Source organism: Anomaloglossus baeobatrachus, chromosome 2, assembly GCF_048569485.1.
Source record: "Anomaloglossus baeobatrachus isolate aAnoBae1 chromosome 2, aAnoBae1.hap1, whole genome shotgun sequence".
In the NCBI taxonomy this organism is placed as follows: Eukaryota; Metazoa; Chordata; class Amphibia; order Anura; family Aromobatidae; genus Anomaloglossus; species Anomaloglossus baeobatrachus.
In genome coordinates, this window is record NC_134354.1 from 438,962,210 (window position 1) to 438,983,282 (window position 21,073).

At 45.8% G+C, this 21,073-nt stretch overlaps 1 protein-coding gene across 1 annotated transcript in view; it reads left to right on the forward strand.

Moving 5' to 3' along the window:
* POR (cytochrome p450 oxidoreductase) overlaps window positions 1-8,924 on the forward strand; it is a 438,013-nt gene extending 429,089 nt beyond the window's left edge. Inside the window, exon 17 of the transcript XR_012750515.1 lies at window positions 8,689-8,924. The gene's annotated coding sequence lies outside the window, so the exon portion shown is untranslated. The remainder of the gene's footprint in view (window positions 1-8,688) is intronic.
* Window positions 8,925-21,073: the final 12,149 nt, after the last annotated feature.

The following is a 21,073-nucleotide window of genomic DNA, read 5'->3' on the forward strand; positions in this document are numbered from 1 at the left end:
CGGCACCTTAGTAGAGAATTTGGGGACATTACCCCCATAACAGTGTGAGCAGCAGATCCTCGCCCCATGACAGTGTGTCATGACCACATTTTTTGCTTAAAATTTTATTTTCCTATTTTCCTCCTCTAAAACCAGGGTGCGTCTTATAGTCCGGTGCATCTTATAGTCCGAAAAATACGGTAATTGCAAGCTTTCGAGACTACTCAGGTCTCTTCATCAGGCATATATATGGGGAGATAAGGTATGCACACCAGTGACTATGTAAGGGGAATACATGAAATAGCAGAAACTGCTGTGTGAATACTGACTTGAAAAATCCAATAGCTATATGTAAGAGTGAAAATGTGAAAAATGGAATCTGCATTACTGCCATGAACATATGAATCAAGAGAAATTTAGCTACTGAATTGATCAATGCAATAGAGCCCCAACACTACGCCAAAGTATTTCTCTACGTTGGGGTCCCTAGCTTGTGTGTGTCCTCTCATGCAGTTAAAAAACTTACCGTGTATGGGAAGCTGAGACCCAGGCTATTTATGCGTATGATATGGATTGGCAATAGGTGTGGTTGGGGAGGGTTCACAAACGAAAAACTACTAACAATAAGGAATAACGTTTGGAACACCATTCTAAGTCTGAACTGGGTGCAAAAAACCTAAAAAAACATCACTATGGGGAGACAAGGTATGCACACCAGTGACTATGCAAGGGGAATACATGAAATAGCAGAAACTGCTGTGTGAATACTGACTTGAAAAATCCAATAGCTATATGTAAGAGTGAAAATGTGAAAAATGGAATCTGCATTACTGCCATGAACATATGAATCAAGAGAAATTTAGCTACTGAATTGATCAATGCAATATTATATTCACATTCAACATTATATTCACATATTCACTCTTGCATATAGCTATTGGATTTTTCAAGTCAGTATTCACACAGCAGTTTCTGCTATTTCATGTATTCCCCTTGCATAGTCACTGGTGTGCATACCTTGTCTCCCCATAGTGATGTTTTTTTAGGTTTTTTGCACCCAGTTCAGACTTAGAATGGTGTTCCAAACGTTATTCCTTATTGTTAGTATTTTTTCGTTTGTGAACCCTCCCCAACCACACCTATTGCCAATCCATATCATACGCATAAATAGCCTGGGTCTCAGCTTCCCATACACGGTAAGTTTTTTAACTGCATGAGAGGACACACACAAGCTAGGGACCCCAACGTAGAGAAATACTTTGGCGTAGTGTTGGGGCTCTATTGCATTGATCAATTCAGTAGCTAAATTTCTCTTGATTCATATGTTCATGGCAGTAATGCAGATTCCATTTTTCACATTTTCACTCTTACATATAGCTATTGGATTTTTCAAGTCAGTATTCACACAGCAGTTTCTGCTATTTCATGTATTCCCTTTACATAGTCACTGGTGTGCATACCTTCTCTCCCCATAGTGATGTTTTTTTAGGTTTTCTGCACCCAGTTCAGACTTAGAATGGTGTTCCAAACGTTATTCCTTATTCTTCATCAGGCATGGCATCTGTATGTAGGGGAGACCGGACAACAGCTCAGGACAAGGATGAATTCTCACCGCCACACAATTAGAGAAAAAAGGATGGATCTACCTGTGGCCAAACATTTTTGTAACTCAGACCACAGCATTATGGACATGAAATTGCTGGTATTGAAAGGAAATTTCTAGTCCCAGAGAGATAGGAGACTATGGGAGCAGGGGCGTAACGATCGCGGTCGCAGAGGTCGCCACCGCGACCGGGCCCGCAGGGTTATAGGGGCCCGGCAGCCGCTCTGCAGAGCCGGCTGCCGGGCCCCTATGTGTAGTGCCGCTGTGTAGTGGCCGACTGCGCGACCGTTAGGGGGCCGGCCTGTGAGTCAGGGGGGCCCAGTGTCTGCAGGGGGCAGAGGGGCCCCTGACCTGGAGAGGCCACCAGGCGTTCCTGACCTGCTGCAGAGGAGATGTGCTCCTGCACGGCAGACGGAAACCATCCCTACCAGGACCTGCGATGACGTCACGCCCATGTGACTGTGTGGGAGGAGACACAGGAGGCCGGGGAGAAAGCAGGAGAAGATACTTCTAACACATGAGTGGTAATGAGAAAAGAGGGGACATGAGGGGGTGGGCTGCAGGGTGAGTGGGATATGAGGGCTGCAGACTGTGACAGAAGCATGTGAAGGGTGCAGAGTGTTTGAGAGGGGTAAGTTGGGGTACGGGCAGGGTGAGATATGTGGGTCAGGGTGTGTGTGTGATATGGGGGTGCAGGCTGTATAGGGAGCAGGGTGTGTGACATATGGGAGCAGGGGCATAACTACCGCAGTCGCAGGGGTCAGAAGGAGCTGAGAGGTACTTGTTTTTTTATTTTGCTGGCTGCATGACACATATAGGCCCGGGGAAGCTGCCTGCATGATACATGGAGGCCCTGGTGGGGCTGGCTGGCAGGCTGCATTACACATAGAAGCCCTGGGGGCTGGCTGCATGACACATGGAGGCCCTGGGGGGGGCTGGCTGCATGACACCGGGAGGCCCTGGGGGGGCTGGCTGCATGACACATGGAGGCCCTGGGGGGGCTGGCTGCATGACACATGGAGGCCCTGGGGGGGCTGGCTGCATGACACATGGAGGCCCTGGGGGGGCTGGCTGCATGACACATGGAGGCCCTGGGGGGGCTGGCTGCATGACACATGGAGGCCCTGGGGGCTGGCTGCATGACACAGGGAGGCCCTGGGGGGGCTGGCTGCATGACACATGGAGGCCCTGGGGGGGCTGGCTGCATGACACATGGAGGCCCTGGGGGGGGGCTGGCTGCATGACACATGGAGGCCCTGGGGGGGGCTGGCTGCATGACACATGGAGGCCCTGGGGGGGCTGGCTGCATGACACATGGAGACCCTGGAGGGGCTGGCTGCATGACGCATAGAGGCCCTGGGGGGGGCTGGCTGCATGACGCATAGAGGCCCTGGGGGGGCTGTCTGCATGACGCATAGAGGCCCTGGGGGGGCTGTCTGCATGACGCATAGAGGCCCTGGGGGGGCTGGCTCCATGACACCTATAGGCCCGTGGGAAGCTGGCTGCATTACACATGGAGGCCCTGGTGGGGCTGGCTGCATGACACCTGGTGGGGCTGGCTGCATGACACATGGAGGCCCTGGTGGGACTGGCTGCATAATACATGGAGGCCTGGGGGTGCTGGCTGCATGATACATGGAGGTCTATGGGACTGCATAATAAACATGAAGGACACCTTATACATAGACTATAGCAGCGCATTATACATGGAGGTCTATGGGGCTGCATTATAATACATATAGGACTATGGGGGCTACATTATAATATATGGAGGACTATGGAGGCTACCTTACACATGGTCTGTGGGGGTGCATTATAAAGCATGGGGGACTGTGGTGCAGTATAAAATATGGAGAACTATGGGAAATGCATTATAATACATGGAGGACTATGGGGGTGCATTCTAATATATAAAGGGTTATGTGGGACCCTTTATACTATATGGAAGGCTATGTGGGGGCCATTATAGTATTTGGAGAACTATATATGAGGGAGGAAAAAGATACAAGTATGGGATGGGAATGTTTTGTGCTGAGGGAAAAGGGCTCTTTCCCATGCTCTGCTATACATCTCTCAGCACCCAGCTTTCCCATGCTCTGCTATACATCTCTCAGCACCCAGCTTTCCCATGCTCTGCTATACATCTCTCAGCACCCAGCTTTCCCATGCTCTGCTATACATCTCTCAGCACCCAGCTTTCCCATGCTCTGCTATACATCTCTCAGCACCCAGCTTTCCCATGCTCTGCTATACATCTCTCAGCACCCAGCTTTCCCATGATCTGCTATACATCTCTCAGCACCCAGCTTTCCCATGCTCTGCTATACATCTCTCAGCACCCAGCTTTCCCATGCTCTGCTATACATCTCTCAGCACCCAGCTCTCCCATGCTCTGCTATACATCTCTCAGCACCCAGCTTTCCCATGCTCTGCTATACATCTCTCAGCACCCAGCTTTCCCATGCTCTGCTATACATCTCTCAGCACCCAGCTTTCCCATGCTCTGCTATACATCTCTCAGCACCCAGCTTTCCCATGCTCTGCTATACATCTCTCAGCACCCAGCTTTCCCATGCTCTGCTATACATCTCTCAGCACCCAGCTTTCCCATGCTCTGCTATACATCTCTCAGCACCCAGCTTTCCCATGATCTGCTATACATCTCTCAGCACCCAGCTTTCCCATGATCTGCTATACATCTCTCAGCACCCAGCTTTCCCATGCTCTGCTATACATCTCTCAGCACCCAGCTTTCCCATGCTCTGCTATACATCTCTCAGCACCCAGCTTTCCCATGATCTGCTATACATCTCTCAGCACCCAGCTTTCCCATGATCTGCTATACATCTCTCAGCACCCAGCTTTCCCATGCTCTGCTATACATCTCTCAGCAAAAACCGAAAAACTAAAATTACCCACAAAACAATTTTATTACATATATGCCATAAACAAGGTACACATGTTAAAATATAAATGAGAAGAAAGGTGAGAATCAATACATTCTACTCCTCACCCTTCCTATCATACAGGGGTCGGCGTCCTAAAGTTTACTGACGCCCCTGTTCCTCGTTGGCTTGAGTCCTAAGCAGGCCCTCCACTTACACTGAAAGAACACCGTGTGCCCTAATTCAAAAGTGGGTAAGGTGAAACACCCAAAAGCCCATATAGACAGTATGTGACATCCTAGTTCAGTCAAAGAATTCTCTGTCAATGGATGTCATCAATCTATATATAGGGGAGGCGCTGACCCAGTCGACTATTTGTCAAGAGGAAAAAACAAAGGATCATAAAAACAATTGTTGCATTTGTCCAGGATGCACCCTACGCGTTTCGCCCTTTAAATCAAATTAGGGCTCATCAGGGGTATGGCAGCATAGATCCTTGACATTTATAGCACAGCTACAACCTAGAACAAAAACATAATTAAAATAAGATAAAACACTGTTACCAACTCACAGGGTCCATAGTCACCTAGAGAAAGCATGGACAGACAACATAATCAATACTGACCAGTAGTAGTGGATCAATACCAAAGGAATTTCCACAGTTAGTGAAAGAAACCTCCTCCAGGAATATGACCAGAATGGAATATCTAATAATGCAAACAATACAGACAATATGTATATCTGTGAGTACACAAAAGCAGGTCCACAGGACATATCCAACCAGGCGTATTTAAATAGGTATATCTACCTGTTACAAATCGGACCAAAGGTGTATATATATCCCTCACTATATCTGAAGGCAATCCAAAAGTCCAGGCGCAGTCATATATGTGGCCTGCAGAGAATATTCAGCACGAGACATATGTCATATTTCCGTGTCTGTTTCAAGGGGGCAAGGATAAAATACTTCCAAACCCAATACCTGGTCCAAATCAAATCATTACTACAAAGAGAGGCTAGGTGGATTTTTTGGCTGGAGTCCGTGCATCCGAATGGCTTGAATGAACACATTAGCTACACTTGCTTCATCTAATTTGATAAAAGTATTTCCTACCATATCTCAATATATTTGGCCTGTAGTAGGCCTGATTTGAAATTATTGTCCACCAAAATTTGTTGATAAATGGACACTATTACTGATGATGACAAAATGTGACATAATCGGGTTGCTAGTGTTGAATTGGGACTATTTTTAATTGTTGTTTCTAGGTGTAGAACACTGTTACTTTCTTTTTGGTCTATGAGTGTGTGATATGGACATGGTTTATTGAGCTAGAATCCTCTGGAATGCCTCATAAAATTTGTGACTACATTATCATTATTTTGACTGAGATTGGATATCTGGTCAATATGATATATTTTTTTCGCGCACTTATATCTGGTTTATATACCCCCCTCTCCCATTGGTGGGATCGCATGCCCCCTCAAGATTGGGAATAAGGTGGATGGTGCATCTAGCATCTTGCAGTGATTCCTAGCACACGCGCAGAATGTGTGAATTGCGCATATGCAGCTGGTATTAGCCCCCGTTTTGTGTCATCGCTTTGAATTACGTTTAAGGTTATGCGATTTGCGCATGCGCATTGACTAGGAACGTTCGACTTGCGGTACCATTTCTATTAGCCATGTGTCCGGGTGAATGCTTTCTTGGTTGCGTTCCCCGGAAATGACGTTTGGAATAGCTGAATAACTGCATTATGGGTGCGAGATGGGACCGCCTTGAGTTACGTTTTAGGCTATGCGCATGCGCGACTTGCGCATGCGCAGTGACTAGGAACGCTTGGCTATGTGGCACCATTCTTACTAGCCATGTATCTGAGTGAATGCTTTTTTGGTTGCGCTCCCCAGAAATGACGTTGGGGGGGTGGCTGAAAGGCGGCATTTTTTGGCGCGAAACAGGACATTTAAAAACCGGCTGGGGCAGCTAGGATTTAAGCTGACACCCGCACTGGATACATACCGTTACCCAGGTGATATCTACTGACCAGGTATTTCAACTTGCCATTCTGTTGTGTTGATTCTTATACTGTTAATGGTTAATGTGGGAGATCTAAGCCAGGTTATACCTCTCCCTTTAGACACTGCGGAGGTGTTGTGCTCCTTCCAGGATCAGGACTTTCCTGAGGTATGTGTGGCACCTTCGATGGGGCATAAGGTTATTCTTTTTTTGTACTGATGGCCTCTGAGATGGGGTGATGGTATTTTTATATTATTATACCGTATATTTAAGTGGATATATTTGTAATTCTTTCAAGGGATTTTCTTCCTATGGACCTAAGTGTCACTACATATGCAAGTGAGCCTGCACAGCGGGATGTGTCCTCAGATGTGAAGACATCCACCTTGATATTTTTGGAGGATGTTTCTTCACTAACTATGAAAATTCTTTTGTATTGATCCACTGTTACTGGTCAGTATATGTTTTGTGCCTTCTATCTAGATTCTTTTTTGGTGCCCCTTATACCATATATGCATGTGGGTATATATTTGCTTTGTCTTCAGGGGATATCTGTCCTACGGACAAGAGTATTATCACACATGCATGTGAGCCTGCATTGCTGGATATATCCGGAGGTGTGAATATTTCCACTCTGATTTGGACCAGGTATTGGGTTTGGAAGTATTTTATCCTTGCCCCCTTGAAACAGACACGGAAATATGACATATGTCTCGTGCTGAATATTCTCTGCAGGCCACATATATGACTGCGCCTGGACTTTTGGATTGCCTTCAGATATAGTGAGGGATATATATACACCTTTGGTCCGATTTGTAACAGGTAGATATACCTATTTAAATACGCCTGGTTGGATATGTCCTGTGGACCTGCTTTTGTGTACTCACAGATATACATATTGTCTGTATTGTTTGCATTATTAGATATTCCATTCTGGTCATATTCCTGGAGGAGGTTTCTTTCACTAACTGTGGAAATTCCTTTGGTATTGATCCACTACTACTGGTCAGTATTGATTATGTTGTCTGTCCATGCTTTCTCTAGGTGACTATGGACCCTGTGAGTTGGTAACAGTGTTTTATCTTATTTTAATTATGTTTTTGTTCTAGGTTGTAGCTGTGCTATAAATGTCAAGGATCTATGCTGCCATACCCCTGATGAGCCCTAATTTGATTTAAAGGGCGAAACGCGTAGGGTGCATCCTGGACAAATGCAACAATTGTTTTTATGATCCTTTGTTTTTTCCTCTTGACAAATAGTCGACTGGGTCAGCGCCTCCCCTATATATAGATTGATGACATCCATTGACAGAGAATTCTTTGACTGAACTAGGATGTCACATACTGTCTATATGGGCTTTTGGGTGTTTCACCTTACCCACTTTTGAATTAGGGCACACGGTGTTCTTTCAGTGTAAGTGGAGGGCCTGCTTAGGACTCAAGCCGACGAGGAACAGGGGCGTCAGTAAACTTTAGGACGCCGACCCCTGTATGATAGGAAGGGTGAGGAGTAGAATGTATTGATTCTCACCTTTCTTCTCATTTATATTTTAACATGTGTACCTTGTTTATGGCATATATGTAATAAAATTGTTTTGTGGGTAATTTGAGTTTTTCGGTTTTTGGTCTAATATAATTACCTTGATATCGATTTCGGTGTTTGTATACATCTCTCAGCACCCAGCTTTCCCATGCTCTGCTATACATCTCTCAGCACCCAGCTTTCCCATGCTCTGCTATACATCTCTCAGCACCCAGCTTTCCCATGCTCTGATATGGGAAAGCTGGGTGCTGAGGGAAAGATGTATGACAGAGCATGGGAAAGCAGGGTGCTGATAGAGGGATTTTAGATCATGGGAAACCTGGGTGCTGTGGGTAAAAGCCAAGTGTCAGCATCATTATCCCGTACCCTAAGTGTTGTGTACATGGAGGGGGGCCCCAGTCCAAAGTTTGCACCAGGGCCCATCAAACTCTAGTTACGCCACTGTATGGGAGTACAAACTTATGATGACCTTTGACACATTCAGAGCAGGAATGAATGTGTCTCATGGATTCATGTCTTTTTACATCAGTTAAAAGATGTGCTCCTCTGACCATCCAAGCGTGTCACAGCCCTGGACCAGACCCTTATCAGAGGAAAATAAAACTTTCACACTGAACTGCAACAAAATTTATGGCCACAACAGTTTGCCCCCCCTGCCATAGGCCCCCTTCACACGTCCGTGAAAAACACGCACGTGTGTTACGGGCCGTTTTTCGGGTCCGTGTCCCGTTTTTGTGTCCGTTTTTATGGTCCGTGTGGCACCTGTGTGAATTGCGTATGCTAGCCGTGTTTGTGTGCAGAACGTCCGTGTGTGCGTGTGGAATTAACGTGTATGTGTACGTGTAATGTCCGTGTGTAATGTCCGTGTGTGTGATGCACAATGTCGTTTATAAATGTCGGCTGACAGCAGACAGAGTTGCGCGATGAGAATGAACTCGGGTGAACTTCACCCGACTTCATCCTCATACCGCGGCTCTGTCTGTGTCGAGTACTGATTAGCGGTCACCTGTGAAGGATTCACCGGTGACCGCTAATCCCCCGATTGACTGAAGTGTCCCCCCCTCTCTCATACTCACCGATCCCCGATCACCGGCGCTGCACGGCATTCACACGGCTGCGGCGGCTTTTACTATTTTGAAAAAGCCGGCCGCCCATTAAACAATCTCCTATTCCCTGCTTTCCCCGCCCACCGGCGCCTATGATTGGTTACAGTGAGACACGCCCCCACGCTGAGTGACAGGTGTCACACTGCACCCAATCACAGCAGCCGGTGGGCGTGTCTATACTGTGCAGTAAAATAAATAAATAAATAATTAAAAAAAAACGGCGTGCGGTTCCCCCCAATTTAAAAGCCAGCCAGATAAAGCCATACGGCTGAAGGCTGGTATTCTCAGGATGGGGAGCTCCACGTTATGGGGGGCCCCCCACCCTAACAATATCAGTCAGCAGCCGCCCAGAATTGCCGCATACATTATATGCGACAGTTCTGGGGCTGTACCCGGCTCTTCCCGATTTGCCCTGGTGCCGTTGGCAAATCGGGGTAATAAGGAGTTATTGGCAGCCCATAGCTGCCAATAAGTCCTAGATTAATCATGTCAGGCGTCTGAGACACCCTCCATGATTAATCTGTAAGTTACAGTAAAAAAACACACACGCCCGAAAAAATCCTTTATTGGAAATAAAAAACACACACAAATTCCCTCATTACCAATTTATTAACCCCGACAAACCCTCCATGTCCGGCGTACTCCACGGACCTCCAGCGTCGCGTCCAGCTCTGCTGCATGGAGGTGACAGGAGCAGCAGAAGACACCGCCGCTCCGGTCACCTCCACACAGCAAATGAGGTGAGTAGCGCGATCAGCTGCTGTCAGTCAGGTAACTCGCGGCCACCGCTGGATCCAGCGGTGGCCGCGGGTAACCTCAGTGACAGCAGCTGATCGCGCTACTCATCTCATTTGCTGTGTGGAGGTGACCGGAGCGGCGGTGTCTTCTGCTGCTCCTGTCACCTCCATGCAGCAGAGCTGGACGCGACGCTGGAGGTCCGTGGAGTACGCCGGACATGGAGGGTTTGTCGGGGTTAATAAATTGGTAATGAGGGAATTTGTGTGTGTTTTTTATTTCCAATAAAGGATTTTTTCGGGCGTGTGTTTATTTACTGTTATTTACAGATTAATCATGGAGGGTGTCTCATAGACGCCTGACATGATTAATCTAGGACTTATTGGCAGCTATGGGCTGCCAATAACTCCTTATTACCCCGATTTGCCAACGGCACCAGGGCAAATCGGGAAGAGCCGGGTACAGCCCCAGAACTGTCGCATATAATGTATGCGGCAATTCTGGGCGGCTGCTGACTGATATTGTTAGGGTGGGGGGCCCCCCATAACGTGGAGCTCCCCATCCTGAGAATACCAGCCTTCAGCCGTATGGCTTTATCTGGCTGGCTTTTAAATTGGGGGGAACCGCACGCCGTTTTTTTTTAATTATTTATTTATTTATTTTACTGCACAGTATAGACACGCCCACCGGCTGCTGTGATTGGGTGCAGTGTGACACCTGTCACTCAGCGTGGGGGCGTGTCTCACTGTAACCAATCATAGGCGCCGGTGGGCGGGGAAAGCAGGGAATACGAGATTGTTTAATGGGCGGCCGGCTTTTTCAAAATAGTAAAAGCCGCCGCAGCAGTGTGAATGCCGTGCAGCGCTGCGCCGGAGATCGGGGAACGGTAAGTATGAGAGAGGGGGGGAAACTGACCGACAGACTGTGAGAGAGGGACAGACAGACAGAGAGACCGACAGAGAGACAGAGAGACTGACCGACGGACTCAGGGAGATTGACCGACATACACAGAAATAGAAAGAATAGCCGACATCACTAGAAATAAAAACACCAAACGGACACGGACTATAGGTATATGCATACGTGTTTACTAACGTGTGTGCACATACCCATAGACTTTCATTGTGTCCACGTGTGCGTGCTCCGTGCAGATAACGGACATGCATCCGTGCCAAACGCAAACACATACGGATCACGGACACGCACACACGGACATAATGAAATAACGGACGTGTGACCACAATCATAGATTAACATTGGTGCACGTTTGGCCGTGTCTCCGGTATATACGGAAACGGACCAAACACGCACGTGTATCACGGACGTGTGAAGGGGGCCATAGAGATAGTTCTGTTTTATATAACTTGTTTCTTGTTTTTTTTTTTGTTTTTTTTTTACTGCACTATTCTAAGTCCTGTTGTGTATAAATATGTGACTCTTCAGATTTTGTGTTATACCATGCCTGATGAAGAGACCTGAGTAGTCTCGAAAGCTTGCAATTATTACCATCTTTTCAGTTAGCCATTAAAAGGTATCAACCACTGAGGACTCTCAGTTCTTTTTGTTCAAATCAAAGTTTATTAGAATAGAAGAAGATAATCAAACAATTGCACAGCGCGCAGGCAGAGGGTATATATCCAAGCTAGCTGCTAAAAACACAACCGTTCTTTGACTACGACTCAGTTCTTTTAAACAATTTTTTTGATTATAGATAGTAAAACCATGTCCATTAAGAAATGCAAAGACTTTTTCCAGGCACCCACCTTTACACACCAGCTCCTCAACCTCATTGTACTCAATGGCAAGACCTTTTTGCTGCCACAGCAATCAGAGGTTTTTTTTGCTTGTGCAACGACAGCATCGCACTCATCTTTGCATGCATGTTCTTTTAAGATGGGTGCCAAGGTTTTTGTCTATCTTGTAACAGACGGGGCAGATCATCGGGGTTCTGTTGTGCAATTTGGATTGCATGCTTAAACCCAAGAATTAGAACAAAACCTAAGAGGTACAAAATGAAAGGTTAAGATAGCTTTCAAAAAAGCTGTTGGGTTGGTTAATAGAAAAAAAACTATGTTAAAAAAAAAAAGAGTAAAAAGGAAAAAAGCAGATTGGACAAAGCAGTCCATGGATATCAGTCCTGCAGAGAGAACAGAGCTTCAGTGGATTGAGAAGAGCAGTTTGAGCAATTAAAGGGCCCGTTACACGTGTCAATTTATCGGGAGATATGTCGTCGGGATCACGGATTCCGTGACACACATCCAGCATAGTTTGCGATGTCGTTGCTTGTGACTCCTACGAGCGACTCTGAACGATCGCAAATAGGATGAAAATCGTGGATTCTTGAGACGTCATTCATTTTTTAAAAAATTGTTTGTTTTGGAGAAGCAGCCGACATATTGCTCTGTTTGACACCCTGCCACATCGAACAACATTCAAACGACCGCCTGGGTCCAACAATATATCGTTGATCGCTGATGCATCGGTTTTGAGATTGTTACGTGTGACAGCAAATAAACTACCTATAAGCGATACCGGCAAATCGTAAATACGATCTGGGCGTGTCACGTCGCACATGAGATCGTCAGATAAATTGTAGCGTGTAACGGGCCCTTAAGTCTCTGATCTGGCCTTTTATACAGAAAACTGATACCTTGACTGTGACAAATTTGCCACCGAACCTGGCAGCTCTCTAGCGCCTCTCTAGTTACCCTGTCAGTGCTGGTTTATTAAGGTGCCCTAAGTGAGTGTGGCATATGCCTTTCTTTCCTTTTCCACACACATTGGTTTCTGTTCTCTGCAGAAAGTGTCATCACCACAGGTTTTGCTACTATAGCAAAAACGCAGAAAAGAATTGACATTCTCATTGTTTCAAAAATGTAGCAAAACCTGTGATGATTCCACTTTCTGCACAGAAATCAAAGCAATGTGTGTGCATAGATTTTCCTGAATTACATAGGTTTTGCAGGGAACCAAAACTCAGGAAAAGATTACCATAGATTTACATAAAACCAAGGCAAATCCTGACCCCAAACCACAGCAAAAAAATGCACTGTGTGAACGTACCCTGAGAGTCAGTGTATGGTATGTTGCTCACCGGAAAGTCCTCTGACCTGACCAATCCGTGCAAAAAAGGAACACAGCCGCCTAAGGGTATGTGCGCACGTTGCTTTTTACCTGCTTTTTTGCTGCTTTTTCTTCTGCGCTGTTTAATGCCAAAATGGATGTGTTCTTCTATTCAAGCAAAGTCTATGGGAATTTGGGTTTCTTGTTCACACTATGTTGTTCAAAATGCTGCCTTTTTGTGGCAGAACTTTGGTCAAAAACTCAGCTTTGCAGTGCAAAACCCAAATGGCAAAAACAATTGACATGTTGCTTCTTTGAAAAGCTGAGTTTTTGACCAAAGTTCTGCCTCAAAAAGGCAGCATTTTGAACAACATAGTGTGAACAAGAAACCCAAATTCCCATAGACTTTGCTTGAATAGAAGAACACATCCATTTTGGCATTAAACAGCGCAGAAGAAAAAGCAGCAAAAAAGCAGGTAAAAAGCAGGTAAAAAGCAACGTGCGCACATACTTAGGCTGGTTTCACCGTCACCATTGAAAGACATGGGTGACAATAACGTATCCGTGTGCATCCATTTTAACACGAATAGACACGGATTGAAAAATCAGCAAGTGTGAAACCAGTCGTAACAAATTACAGAATCTGGTGCAATTGCTTAAAAACACAATACCACTCCCATTTAGTGAGATCATACATATAATTAATTATTTACAAGGAACACATGTGAAGAACTCTGCAAATGAGCGACAACAGCCTTCAACCAAAGAAGCACAATATAATGTGTTGGAAATATATACAGCAGAATATATATATGATATATATTTACACCGTATTTTTTGGACTATAAGATGCATCGGACCATAAAGCGCACCCAGATTTTAGAGAAGGAAAGTAAGGGAAAAAAATTAAGCAAAAAATGTGGTTCTAATGCGCTGTATAGGGGGGGGATCTGCTGATGACACTTATAGAGGTAATGTCCCCATCCTGGTAATATTTGTCCCCCATCCTTTTATATAGCCCCCCAAGCCTGGTACATACCTCCGCCATCCTGTATATATAGCCCCCATCCTTTTATATAGCCCCCCATTCTCTATATATGGTCCCCATCCTGTATATAGCCCCCATGCTGTACATGGCTCCCCCAGCCTGTATATATTTCCCCATCCTGTATATATAGCCCCCTCCTGTATATGCCCCCCATCCTTTTATATAGCCTCCCATTCTGTTTACACAACCCCCATCCTTTTATATAGCCTGCCATTCTGTATATATGACCCCCCTCCTGTATATGGCCACCATGCTATACATTGCTTCCCCAGCCGGTATATGCCCCCCATCCTGTATATATGGCCCCCATCCTAGTGCACACACAAAATAATAAACCTTTAACTCACCTTGCCGCTGCTGATTTCTGCCGCTGCTCTCCGCCGCTGCTCTTGGTCCCTGCTTGTAGAACTTCCACATTCTGTCTGTTTCATGTGACCAGCACAGTGACCTCATCACTGCGCACCCGGCTCACATGACCAGGCACCCGGTCATGTGAGCGGGTCGCTCAGTGAAGAGGTCACATGAAACAGACAGAATGTGGAAGTTCTACAAGCAGGGACCGAGAGCAGCGGTGGAGAGCTGAGTTATAGGTTTATTACTTTGTGGTGCGCTATCATGGGGTGGCTATATACAGGATGGGGGGATGAGTGCACTTAAGGCCACTTTACATAGAGAGATAAATCTTTGGCAGATCTGTGGTTGCAGTGAAATTGTGGACAATCAGTGCCAGGTTTGTGGCTGTGTACAAGTGGAACAATATGTCCATGATTTCACTGCAACCACAGATCTGCCAAAGATTTATCTCTGTGTGTAAAGTGGCCTTTAGGCTCATGTCATATGCACCGCCCGCCAAGCTAGAGCCGACTTCACCGCTGAGCGGTGACTTACAGGGGAGAGTCCAATGAATATTACATGAGCCTAATGAGCGGGGGCACATGACCACGGGCTGCCTCTGCAGCCCCCCGCCAGAATCCTCCAGCCTGCTCCAGAGCCGCAGCTCCCACAGCACAGCCCCACAGCCAGCACATGTAATATCTGGACCATAAAACACATCCCCATTTTCCCCCAAAATATTTTGGGAGAAAAGTGCGTCTTATGGTCAGAAAAATATGGTATATACATTGGAGTTCTAAAAATGGAAAGAACAATTATTTTACAAGAAAAGGGAATTTAGAAACAGTCAATATAGTAAGGGAGCCTCCAGAACATTGATTGAATATTAGTTGATTAAATAAACCGCATAAAACATGTATGGGTGTTATCAAGAACTATAATCCGATCTAAAAACTAGCAGTTCTTCACATGTGTTCCTTGTAAATAATTATATGTATGATCTCGCTAAATGGGAGTGGTATTGTTTTTAAGCAATTGCACCAGATTCTGTAATTTGTTACGACAACGGCTCACGCCGAAATGCGTCAACCAGTTACCAACTACCCTGATATGATTTTTATAAATGATTTTCTAATAAAACAAGGATACTTTTAAATCAAGGATCTAGCATAATTTTTTCTTCATTAGATGACTAGATAATATATACAGATGAATTATACAGATATTACAGTTAGTTATGCAATAAAAGATAAATGGAATACACAGATATACAAACAAATGTAACTGTCACCAGGGATTAAGGGGATACTCAGAACCGGGCCAAAGGGTCACTTCTGGAAAGGGGATCACGGTATCGTGACCCGGTCTGTGATCCCTGGTTCCACAATAAAAAGGGAGGTTATGTACGTGACGCCACCCATGGAATGTGATCAGAGATGTCCACCGTTGCTGCAGAACCTCCAGGGGTGATGGATGGCAGCTTGAGATTGGACGGCTCCCCACGGGTAGAGCCTTCTCCCCGGGGCAGTGTGATAATCTATGGGGGACTGCAAGACACGAGCATAATAAACAACCAGACTCACGGTTTTGCAGTTCCTTAGCCTTTACTGAAGATAGCATTCAGCAGAGTACTGTCCACGGAGTCTGTGCAGGGTTCAGGGTTTCTCCCACCAAGCCGGGCTGTTTTGGCTTCCTTATCTGCACTGTGTGTGTGGCCTTGCTGCTGTGTAAACTAGGCAGCCGGCCCTGTTCTCCTCCTGGGTACCGACATGACAGGCAACTCGAGTCCTTACTTGTATGTTCCTGAACTCTGCAGTGTTGCTGTGTCTGTGGTACAGATGAAGAATGTGGAATCTTCACTTCTCCGGTGTTAACTGTACAGTATGTAACCTGCACAGCCTTGGATCCGGCATCCGTTCTGTGCACTCCACTGGAGTGAGTTCAGCAATGCTCTGTCTCCCAGGTATGTTCCTCTGTTTTATCTGTCTCCTTTCCTCAGACCCTCGGCTTAGGCCTGGAATTGGTCAGCGGACCCTGTGGTGAGCTTGAGCCAGCTCCAACTTACAGATCCTTCTTCCTCAGTCCTCCCTGGAACTGAACTGACTGAACTGACCACTTCCTCTCCACACCAGAATATATAGGGAAGCAGCTTGGTCTCCCCCTTCTGGGCAGCAGGTGCTAGTGTTGTGTGGGGAGTTAACCCTTTGTGTTGTTTCTGCGGCATATGAACCCTGGGGTGCTACATTCCCCCTTAGTGAAGAACAGTACTCCGGAACTGTGAAAGAAACAACAAACAAGTTATCAACAACAATTTTATATATATATATATATATATATATATATATATATATATGTATATATATATATATATATATACAGAGTCTCAAAAGGAAAAATACAAAAACCCAAAAAGTTCAACAAGAGTCCAAAAGGTTAAAAAAAAAACAGTCTCTCCAGGGCTTAGTCTATTGCCTCCGGGGCTGATGAAGGTACACACTCATTCTTTACCACAACCAGTCCTGTGGTAGGTATGGTCCATATTTAATAAAAAGGAAATTGTCCAAGAATATGTAAGTGTTCATACAGAATAGTCTCTGTAGGTACTGGGCTTATGGTCTCAACGTTGCAATCATATAAACATTTCAACAACCAAACGCTTCTTATAGGTGTCTCTACTCTGGTTGTAAGTGCAGTAGGCCTGACGGCCCTCCGGCCACCACCCATGTGATCAAGTTGTAACTCTCCGTGCTGCCACCTCACACCACTCTTCTTCTCTCACCCTTTCTCTACACTAAACTGTTACGGGTTCTCATGTAAACATTATAACATATGTACATTTTATATGCAATTTCACATTAGTCCTTATATATTGCTGGTATCTGACCCTGAGTACTACGCTGTGACCTGCATACTGCTGGTGTACTGTGTGTACTTAGCATAATGGTGTGGGTGGAAGTGTACCTATTTGGTGTTTCTGGAAATTGTGAGGATGGGGGACTGACTGTAGGACTGGCAAGCTTACTGGGACCAGGAATCTGTCCTTCCTCTACGGGTTCAACTTACAGGTCTTCTTGTCTTGGGACTTCTTGTGGTACAAGTTCTGATGGTGGTTCCACCACTTGAGGAAAGGCAATCATCAGGACTACTACTGCCCCATAGGAGATTTCCCAAAAACCTGGCCAAATTACTAAGACTGTATGGAACACATCTTCTTCCTTCTTGACAGGTTGTACCTGTATGGGGTAAGGTGACTTCTGGTGTCTTCAGGGTTTCAGGACACGGTTTGAGCTGATCTCTTGACACAACAGCTGATGTCCTTCCTTCATCCTTACTGACGAGAGACACTTTGGGATTATCCATACTTGATGGTAAGACTGTATATGGGGTGGTCTCCCACTGATTATCCAATTTGTTCGTGCGTCGTTTCCTCTTGAGAACTTGGTCACCAGGTTGCAATGGGGTTGCTAGAGCATGCTGGTTAAAGGTTCTCTTCTGTCTTCCCCTAGCTTGTTGGAGACTTTTCTCTACGCACTCTTGCACTTGGTAATACTGTTGTTGACGTAGGGTATCCCAATTGGATTCTTGAACTTCTGGCTTCAGAATTCCCATATCTAAATCACGCATGAGGTAAGCGGGGGTGCAGTTTGTAGAACTCACTGGGACATGATTGTACAAGTCCACCAAGTCTGGCAATTTATCTGGCCATTGATTTCTTTCTGACTCTGGTAAGATCTTCAACAGGTCAATCTCAATATGGTTCTTCAACTTCTCGCATAAGCCATTTGTTTTGGGATGGTATGCTGTTGTGCAGATCTTTTTACAGCCATACATGTTGCAGAATTCTTGGAAGATCTGTGATTCAAAAGCTTGTCCTTGATCTGCAAGGACTTGTTCTGGGTAACCATGGGGGTCTGCAAAAGTACGTCTGGAATGCTTTAGCTGCTGTTTTAGCTGTAAGGTTTTGTACAGGTACCACCACTAAGAAACGTGAGTAATGGTCAACAATGGTTAAGGCATAGACATAGCCGGACTGGCTTGGTGACAACTTGATGTGGTCTAATGCTACTAGCTCGAGTGGTTGCTTGGTTACTATGGACTGGTGTGGAGCTCTCTGGTTCTGTTGATCCTTTCTTCTGAGGTTGCACGGGACGCATTTTCTACACCAATCTTCAATTGATTTCCTCATGCCAACCTAGTAGAATCTTTCTCTTAAGAGCACTTCCAACTTTTTTCAACCAAAATGACCTGCACTGTCACGGTAAGCTTCCAGAACCATCTTGACGTCTCTCTTTGGCACGATGATCTGCCAGACCAACTCATGTGTTTTTGGATTGGTGTGCCTTCTACAGAGCTTCCCTTGGTACAGAAACAATTTACCTCTCTCCTTCCAGAGATATTGTGTCTCAGCTGGGGCATTCTGATTAGGGTACGCACCTTATTGTGTAAGCAGTTCTTTCACTAGCTTCACAGCTGGATCGCTGTCTTGTGTGTCAGCCCATCCGTGGTGTGCTAACGGGTTGAGATTTGCCTGCTGTTGTTTTTGGTAGACACTCTGTTGATTCTGTCCCACCTTAGGACTGTGAAAGGCCGGCAGCTCAATTTCTTCCAGCCCCTCCGGTTCCTCTTCCACGTCCCCCGAGTGTGGTATCCGGGATAAGGCATCTGCATTCCCATTCTTGCGGCCTGCCCTGTATTTGATGACAAAGTTGTAGTTTGACAGTCGGGCTATCCATCGCTGTTCCAGCGCACCTAATTTTGCCGAGTCCAGGTGGGTCAACGGATTGTTGTCAGTAAAGATGGTAAATTCTGCAGCTGCCAGGTAGTGTTTGAAATGCTCTGTTACAGCCCAAACTACTGCCAGTAGTTCTAACTTGAAGGAGCTGTAATTCTCAGGGTTTCTTTCTGTAGGCCAAAGCTTCCTGCTTGCAAAGGCAATAACTCTCTCTTTGCCTTCCTGCTTTTGAGAAAATACTGCTCCCAGTCCTACGTTGCTGGCATCCGTGTACAAAATGAAGGGTTGATGGTAATCTGGATATGCCAGGCTCTCTTCTCCTGTCAACGCCCACTTTAACTTCTTAAAGGACTCTTCTCTCTCATCACTCCACTGGAAAGGAGGATTCCGGGCTGCAGACGTTTTTGACTGTCCTACTAGGATGTCTTGTAGGGGTGCTGCTAACTTCGTGAACCCTTTTATAAATCTTCTATAGTAGCACACCAGTCCCAGGAATTGCCTCACCTCTTTCACGCTGGTGGGTCTCGGCCAATCTCTTATCACGTTAACTTTTTCAGGATCCGGTGCTACCCCTTCTGAGCTCACAACATGTCCCAGGTAATATACCCTTGGCTTTAGAAGGTGACACTTGGATGGCTTGATTTTCATGCCGTATCCGGATAAGGCTTCAAACACTTCTGCCAGGTCTTGTAGATGCTGTTCATATGTCTTGGAGTAGACTATGACGTCATCCAGGTACAGGAGGACAGTTTCGAAGGTCTTATGTCCTAGGCAGTACTCCATCAGTCGCTGGAAGGTACCGGGCGCGTTGCAAAGTCCAAACGGCATACAATTGAACTCACAGAGGCCCATCGGCGTGGTGAACGCTGTCTTCTCCTTGTCAGCCTCTGCCACAGGAACTTGCCAATACCCACTAGTCAGATCTAGGGTGGAAAAGTAAGTAGCGGATTTTAATGCAGCCAATGACTCTTCTATCCTAGGTAATGGGTATGCATCCTTGTGTGTAATGCGGTTTATCCATCGGTAGTCTACGCACATCCTCATGGTCCCATCTTTTTTTCTAACTAGCACTAGTGGGGCTGCCCAGGGGCTACAACTGTCTCTTATTACCCCTGCTTCTTTCTTTTCTTTGAGCATGTCTTTGGAGCATTGGTAGTGAGCCGGTGGTACTGGTCTATACCTCTCCTTTATGGGTAGATGGTTACCTGTGGGTATAGTGTGCTCTACCCCTTTGATCTGCCCAAAGTCTAACGGGTGTTTGCTGAATATTTGTTCATATTCTTTCACTACCAATACTCCATGCTTTTGATGGGAGGGTGTCGAATCGGTACCTACATGTAGCTTTTGGCACCAATCCTCCATCTTTCCCTCTGAGCCATTGTCCTCCGCCTGACTTGACGGGCTCAAGGGCTCAATGGTGGTGATGGCGATGTTATCAACCGTATATAGCTTACCATGGTAGCATACTTTGGCAGGGTGATCTCCTCTTCCCCACAATTTAGAAGCCGTATTGGCACTCTTCCCTGGCGTACCTCAACTATTCCTCTGGCCATCAGTACAGTGGGCTTCTGTCTGAGTACACGGGTTCTACCAGGGCCTGATAGTCTCGCCCTCTGATGCCTATTGCGGCTCTACACCAGACCAGCATTTCCGTTTTGGGAGGAATTACAATGGGTATTGGGTCACTTACCCTTGCACTGCCAATTTCACCTTCTGACATTTCTACCTGCTGCTTCAGCATCAAGGCTTTAATTTTCTTCTGCAGGAGTCTGTTGACCGGGTTTCACAGTCTTGGGGATCTGCTGCAAGACAGTAATTACCTCTGCATAATAATTTTCAATTACATTCATTTTTAGCAGCATAGTTGGTTCACGTTCTCGCCGGTCAACATCAACAATGACAATACCCTGGTTCTGCAATTGTACTCTCCCAATCTTAATGGTCATTTCTCTGAAACCAACCTGTGGTACTAATTCACCATTGCTAGCCCATATATTCAATGCAATGTTAGATTCACCACTGCTAACGTC